This window comes from Cololabis saira, chromosome 17 (assembly GCF_033807715.1).
Source record: "Cololabis saira isolate AMF1-May2022 chromosome 17, fColSai1.1, whole genome shotgun sequence".
Lineage (NCBI taxonomy): Eukaryota > Metazoa > Chordata > Actinopteri > Beloniformes > Belonidae > Cololabis > Cololabis saira.
Window position 1 is genome coordinate 40,745,387 of NC_084603.1, and position 7,731 is coordinate 40,753,117.

The following is a 7,731-nucleotide window of genomic DNA, read 5'->3' on the forward strand; positions in this document are numbered from 1 at the left end:
TGACACAAACGTTAAGTTTATTTTTAGTTCACGTTAACATTCATGTGTAAACACAAGTGTTGACTGGTAATTACCTGCTGCCTCTCCATCTAATGTTTGTCAGGCTTGAGCTGCAGGACGGCAGCTCTGTAAATCTTATTTAACTCTTAGATTAGTCTTTGTGAGGATTCATCACTGACCAGCAAACATTTCCTGCCATGAAGGAGTGATGTTAGTCAGGTATCCTTCCAACCTTCTTCGTATGAGCTTTGTCGGTGGACATTTCTCTTCCCCCTCCCCCCTCTGGTCATCCCGCTGCTGCTTCCACCTGCCTGCGGTCCCCACCCCCCTCTGCGTGCTAAATTTGGTGACATTTTGGGCAAGTTTAGGGGGGAAAAAAGGCCCTCGTTTTGTCAGAAGAAAAAATAAAGAAAGAAAGAATAATTCCTACAGATAAAATAGGGCCTTCGCACTGTAAGTGCTCGGGCCCTAAAAACACTTTTCTGAACTTACCAATATGACTCTGTCCTTCACAGGATAAGTAAAATGTAAAATCACTGCAAAAACTCAAAATCTTAACAAGAAAATTTGTCTTATTTCTAGTTAAAATGTCTCATTTTAGTAAAAAAAATCTCATTACACTTAAAAAAAGAGTCATCACTGGAAAAAACAACAATTTTCACCTGTTTCAAGTAGATTTTCACTTGAAATAAGTAGAAAAATCTGCCAGTGGAACAAGATTTTTTTTCCTCGTAATGAGAAGATAAATCTTGTCCCACTGGCAGATTTTCCTACTTATTTCAAGTGAAAATTTACTTGAAACAGGTGAAAATTGGGCTTCCGGTTCCGGTTTTGAGGGGATGGCACCTTAGAACGAGAGCTCCCGACAAGAGTGATTAAATCGCCCCAAAGTGAAATAATTAACATAAGAACTATACGAAAAAGAGTGTAAGAGGGCGCGAATGATGTCCAAAAAGCCCCGCAGAGGTAAAAAGTCACATGTTGAACAACCCGAAGACGACGAGTTGCAGCTAGCAGATGAGGCTAGCGCTAGCTCCCCCGCGGCTAGCCGCGGCTCCTCTCCCTCGCCCAGTTGTGATGACGCCGGACCGGAGAACGATGAGGACCAGGCAAACTTATCCATGATACTAAAAGAGTTGAGAGCCGTCGGGAAGGAGGTAAAAGAATTTAGGAAGGACACTAAAATACAGCTTCAGGACATTAGAGGAGAACTGGACAAAACTAATGCGAGATTAGAAGTTCTGGAAACCAGGGTGGCTGAGCATGAAGAAAAGCTACAAAACTCAGATGAGTTACTAGCAGAGATGATAACAATGCAGGAAACGCTTCAATTCAAACTGACATCTCTTGAAGCGTATTCAAGGAGGGAAACACTCAGACTGTACGGGGTCCCGGAGGGAGCTGAGTCTGGCGCACAATCTATGGCCCATTTTGTGGAGAAGCTGCTCAGGGAGAATCTCCCCATCCCAGAGTCAACGGCGCTGCAGATCCAGAGGACGCACAGAGCGCTTTCATCTCCTCCACCAAAAGGCTCCCAGCCAGCCCCCGGGTCTCCCACTCAGAAGGCGCGCCGATTTTTTCCAGTGGCCAACCGCGGTACTGCAACCAAAAATCCCATGCGGCCCAGAAAGCTTTTTTCCCATAGACCGCAATAGTAAAAGAGAAGCCTCTAAAACTGTTCACAGAACACCTCCAGCTGTAATCCCCGGCAATTACTAATCTTTGTATTCTATATTTTTAAGTCATGGACTTTATATCCGTCAAAAATGTTTTATAACGGCCAGAAAAGTAAAAGAAAAGTCTCTTTCTGGGCGTGACGTCACGGCTGACGTCACAGCCGTGTCCGTGCATTCCACGGATGTATTATATTAATATATATTATGTAATTATATTATATTAATACATTAATGATATATGTAATGCTATACATGTAATAATATACATTAATTAAGATATTATATTAATACATATTATATTAATACTTGCGTCATTGCCCCGGGGCATGATGGGAGGCCCCAGAGCATCATGGGAGGTGACTCAACTGAGCATGCTCTATGGGCCGCTGTATGCGGAAGTAAACCCGGAAGTCAGAGATTTTTTCGGCTTATGCGCTGGCTGAGCAGAAGGCATTGAAATGAATGGGCGGCCATTTTTAGTCACCAATCCAGTTTCTATAATACATCCATGCTCCCAGCCCAGGTCGATCCTGGTAAAATTCCTGTGCTTTACTGTCAAAGAAGAAGTGCTCAGGCTGGCTTGGCAGAAGAAAGGTTTTACGTGGAACAACAACAAGATAAACGTCGATCACGATTATCCTCAGGAGATCATGGCCATGCGGAAGGAGTATGCTGACGTGAGGAGGATCCTGAAGGAAAAGAACTTGAGGTTCCGGACCATCTACCCTGCACGCCTGAAGGTTTTTTATGAAGAAGGAGCGTTAACTTATAACACGGTGGAGGATGCAACGGCGGATATGGCAAGCCGGGGGCTCCCGGTGAGGGTCATCGAGCCACCGGCAACTCTCAGAGAGAAACTTGAGAGGTGGCCGCAGTGGCGGCGCGCGGGGGGGCGGCGTGCGCGGCAGCCCGGAGGAGCTGCAGGTTACAAGGAGAAGCTGCAAGTATTCAGACGGGAAAATAACTAATGTGACTGGAGGTGATATGTTTATGAGGTGGACTAATTGGTGAAATATAATTATTGTCGAGCGGAAAAGGATGGGGGTTCTCTTTCTTGAGGATGCCAGCATGGTGGAAGGCCCCCTAGCTCAGGGAGTTAGGGGTACTCCTTCAGAGTCCGAGGGAAGCAGTGGAAGTGTTTCACTGCTGGAAGTGTGGTCAGGAGCATTCATGCTTCAGTTAGATACCATATCTTTCTGTCTTTTTTTTCTTTACTCATTATTCTTTTTGTTGTGTTCTCACGGGAGGGTTACCTGCTGCTGCCAGGGAAATGTGATGTGGTCAGTTAACACATCTTTATGTTAAATGAGCCAGTGAAAATTATTTCTTTTAATGTTAATGGGGTTCTTAACGTGATTAAGCTGAGCAAGATGTTATCCAAATTAAAGAAGGAAAAAGCCCAGATTGCCTTACTTCAGGAGACGCATATGAACCAAACGGATCACTTAAGGTTGAAAAGAAAGGGTTTTAAACACGTGTTCTCCTCAGCCGCCAAACATAAACATAAAAGGGGTGTGGCTATACTTATATCTAATTCACTTAACTATGAACACATCTTGGAAACCAGCGATGATGACGGCAGATTTGTTAAGATTACGGGAAGGATCGAAGGGTCGGAAATTACTATACTAAATGTATATGCCCCCCCTGGGAGCGACTGGGTATTTTACAGGAATATGTTTGATTTAATGGTGGACTCTCGGGGCACAGTTATCTGTGGGGGGGACTTTAACTTTAGACTTAACCCCGAATTAGACTCCTCTAACCCGACCAAACAGGTTCGCCCACTCATAAGAAAAGTTAACTCTTATATGGAAGAAATGGGAATAATTGATGTGTGGCGAGAGCTACACTCTTCTGTCAGAGATTATACACACTACTCAGGCTCATTTAAAGTCTATGCAAGGCTGGACTATTTTTTTATGTTTAATGTGGACAGATTTAAGATAAAAGGATGTGAGGTACTAACGAGGGATTTATCTGATCACAGTCCCGTCTCTATATCAATACATGTGGCTAGGAAATCACGCAACACATTGTGGAAACTTAATTCGCACATACTTAATGACCCGACCATAGTATCCAAAATTAAGGAAAACATTAAAGAATTTCTAGAAATTAACGACACAGGGGACGTGTCACCAGCCATCCTATGGGATACGCTCAAAGCGGTAATGAGAGGTAGACTGATCTCTACTTCCTCTTACCTGAAGAGAATTAAAGGACAAAAACTAAAAGACCTACAGGTAAATCTGAAGCTGAAACAGCGGGAAGATATCAACAATCCGAACCCCACTATAAAACAGGAAATTAGGAAATTACAGGGTGAAATCGACGACATTTACACGCAAGAGGCCCAAAAGAATTTAATCTTTTTAAGACAGAGATACTATGAGATAGGAGGAAAATCGGCGAAATACCTGGCCTATAAATTGCGCAAACAACAGGAGGAAAGCGCAATATATAAGATTAAGAACCCTAAAACTATGATGTTGGAAACAAAAATTGAGAAGATTCAGGAATGTTTTGAGGCTTTTTACAGGGATTTATACTCACAACCTAACGTGTCTGAGGAGAACGCCATCGATGTTTTTCTTAACTCTTTAGATTTACCCTCACTCCTGGACCCCCAAAATGAGGATTTAATAAAACCAATCTCAGCAGAGGAAATTAATACAGCCATCAACAGGCTAAAATCAGGAAAAGCAGTCGGGCCAGATGGGTACAATTCTCATTGGTATCGTAACCTAAGGACAGAATTAATCCCATTGCTTCAAAAGACATTTAATTTTGTCCTGCAGGAGGGAATAATCCCGCCCTCCTGGAGGGAGGCAACCATTTCTGTTATCCCGAAAGAGGGGAAGGATAGACAGGAATGCGGAAATTATCGCCCAATTAGTGTCCTCAATCTGGATTATAAATTATTCACCTCTATTTTTGCTCGTAGATTGGAGACGCTGCTACCTGAACTAGTCAATCTGGATCAGACTGGCTTTATTCATCATAGACAAACATCAGACAACATCAGAAGAATATTACATATCCTAGGAAAAATACAAGAGGACAAAATTCAAGCTATAATAGGGAGTTTGGATGCTCAAAAAGCTTTTGACTCCGTAATTTGGGCTTTCTTGTACAAAACCATGAGAAAGTTTGGTTTCCATGATAAGTTTATCAGAGTGATTCAGGCGCTATATGATAAACCCTCAGCCCGTATCAAAGTCAATGGAGATCTATCTGGGTCTTTCAACCTGTATCGGGGGTGTAGACAGGGTTGTGCAATTTCGCCGCTCCTTTTTGATCTGTTCATAGAAGTATTAGGCCAATCAATAAGACAAAATGTAAATATCAAGGGTATTGTAATGTCAGGAGTTGAACACAAGGTGGCAATGTTTGCAGATGACGTGCTGGTCTGCCTGGGGGAGCCAGAAGGTTCATTTAATGAATTAATGTCCACGTTGTCTGATTTTGGTAAATTATCTGGCTACAAAGTTAATATTTCAAAAACTCAGGTGATGACATTAAACTATATAGTCCCTGCGACTTTACGTAGGAAATTTAAGGTAAATTGGAAAAATGAGATCATTAAATATCTAGGTGTACACTTAACTAAGGATCTTTCAGGACTCTTCCGGGCAAACTATGTACCAATATCCTCGAAAATAAAAGCAGATCTGCATAGATGGAATCTGGTGCCCTTTCTGAGCCTTAGCTCAAGAATAAGCGCAGTAAAAATGAGTGTGCTCCCCCGACTACTTTACCTGTTTAGGAACTTGCCTGTAGAGGTGAGTGAAACTCAGTTTAGGGAATGGGATAAATGGATCTCCAGATTTGTTTGGCAGGGCCGGAAACCGAGAATTAAATATGCCACCCTTCAACTTCACAAGGATTCTGGGGGGATGGGTCTCCCTTGTCTAAAGAATTATTATTATGCTGCTCAAATAGCTCCTCTACTATATTGGAGTAATGGAACATATGCGGCTAAGTGGAAGGAGCTGGAGTCTAATCTAGTAGATCCATTCCCCATTCAAGCTGTGTTGGCGGATGAGGGTATAATGTGTCAGTTACAAAAGCTGGGGAACCCATGGCTGAACCACACGTTTCAAGTCTGGCAGAAGGTGATTAATATGAGCAATATACATAGAATGTTGAGAATGTTCAGATGGTTTGCGTTTGATTCTGATTTTTCCCCCAACAGGCATGATTCTAGCTTCAAATCGTGGACAATGTATGGTTTTACAACATTTCTTTCACTCACTCATAAGAACACTGTATTCAGCTTTGAGGTTTTACAGGATAAACATGGCTTACAACGAAATGATTTCCATAGATATCTGCAACTACGATCTTATATTGATCGTGAATGTAAAATGACAGGTCTCTCAGATGTCGAATTAGAATTTTACCACATTTTGAAAAATGCCATGACAATGACTCCAGCCAACTCTATCTCCAAGCTGTACACAGCTATATCCCATGCCAATAATAGCGACACTCTTTACATCAAAGCTAAATGGGAAAGGGAAGCAAGGATTGACATTTCTGAGGAGACTTGGAGCAATATCTGGTCCTTCCAATGGACAACATCTAGCTCCATGGACTGGAGAGAGCATTGTTGGAAGAATATCATTAGATATTTCAAGACACCGTATCAGGAGAAATACAAAGGGGCAAATTTGCCATGTTGGAGACAATGTGGCTCGACTATGGCTAACCACTATCACATTTTTTGGGACTGCCCCAAGCTGAAGGTGTTCTGGAGGGGTATCCAGGCTTCAGTAAGCACAGTTTTTAACATTCAGTTTCCTCTGAGTTTTGACGTGTTATATCTAGGTCATGTTACTGTTTTGGAATGTAGGCGAGAGATAAAATTGCTGCAATTGCTCTTGGTGGCGAGTAAGAAAGCAATAACCAGGAGATGGTTAACTCCGACCCCACCTACTCTAGAAGACTGGATCGGTATCACCTTAGAGATTTTCAGGATGGAAAAGCTGACCTTCCAACTAAAAGCACAACGGGACATGTTCTATAAGATTTGGAATAACTGGATTGTATTTATCACCCCCATGAGAGCAGATTTTGTTTGATTTCACTGGTAATATGTAATTCATTGTTTTGACCTCGACTGGGTTTTATGTTTGGTTCAACACAGCAGCGGCAGGTGACCTCCTTTCTGTTCATAGTTCACGTAAACGTTAATTTTTGTGACTTAAACTAGCAAAACCGGAAGGACATTCATTTTCATTTGATTGAGTGTTGCTGTATCGTTTTATTTATTGTCCTTTCCAAATAAAGAAACAATTTAAAAAAAAGAAACAGGTGAAAATTGTCAAATAAGTTACTTTTCTGGTGTTATTTTTCTGGTGATGACTCTAAATGTTGAAATAGCAGTAAAACCACATTCATTGATGAAATGACATAAGGGATGGGAGGGAGGGAGGGTAGCACTTTTACAGGGGGGATGCCATCACCCAAGTTTGGTCCTGCTCAGGGTATCTGGGTCACACGTGGCTGACGTATCACTTGCTAGTGACATAACTTAGCCATTCGTGCCCAAAGAAGCTGAGATTTGTTGTTTCAACTACTCGAGTATTGAATTACACCCCCCATAAACCCGATCATTGACAAACTGGGCTGTTTCAGGGTTCAGCTAGGGTGGAGGCTGAGGGCATCTATATACTATTTCAAAAGGTGTTACTTAAACATGTGTTTTTCCTGAAATATTAAACTGCTGCTTGTTTTCACATGCCAGTGTTTCTCCACCATTGTTTCGGTGACTATTCCAGCATGCATACCTCCTGCACAATGACGGCTTCTGTAGTTTTCTTCCCCCAACATATTCCAGCACACCACCACTCTCTGAGCTATGTTCACGAGACTCACCCCACCATTCAACACCCAGAGGGCTGAAGTCCTGCTTTGAACAGACTGGACATTCCTCTTTGAGAGGGAAGCGTTAGCAGCGTCTGCCAGGATCCACCTCCAGAAACAGCACAGAATCAAACCCACGGCAGCTCAGCAGGAGGAAGATGAGTGCTCGCTCAGTTTAATTCAA